Here is a 400-nt window from a genome sequence, read left to right as displayed (position 1 = left end):
GGGGGGGAGTGCCCTCGCCAACTTTAATGTCGGAAAGCGTCCGAACAGCTTGTGCTTAGTGACTTTTCCTATAATATTGTTGACAATAATTCATAGCAGTGCAGTGAATAATTTCCCGTGTTTCCATGGCAACGGATTTCTGACATGAATTTTTCAAAAATTGGTAATTTTAGTTTAACAATTTAAAATTTTTCTAGGTTCTAGGTTTAGTTGCACTTTCTTTTCAATATTAATAACTTTTACGATTAAGTATAATTTTAATCATTAATTTATGCTAATTTGATGACGTAATCGGTAAATATCAAAGATGACGAACCATATAATTAACTCTTGTGTAAGCATGGTTTCACATAAAACGTTTATATGGACATCTTTATTTTTTTTGCATTGCGTTTAGAGG

General features: G+C 32.0%; 1 protein-coding gene across 1 annotated transcript in view; it reads right to left on the bottom strand.

Moving 5' to 3' along the window:
• The window catches only part of LOC109484116 (WD repeat-containing protein WRAP73-like), a 6,292-nt gene that overhangs the window by 2,909 nt on the left and 2,983 nt on the right, over positions 1-400 (bottom strand). The gene's annotated exons all lie outside the window — the stretch shown is intronic.

The sequence above is a fragment of the Branchiostoma belcheri genome, unplaced genomic scaffold, assembly GCF_001625305.1.
Source record: "Branchiostoma belcheri isolate BF01 breed outbred unplaced genomic scaffold, Haploidv18h27 scaffold69, whole genome shotgun sequence".
Lineage (NCBI taxonomy): Eukaryota > Metazoa > Chordata > Leptocardii > Amphioxiformes > Branchiostomatidae > Branchiostoma > Branchiostoma belcheri.
The sequence above is the reverse complement of the archived record's forward strand: the minus strand, read 5'-3'. Positions and strand labels throughout refer to the sequence as shown.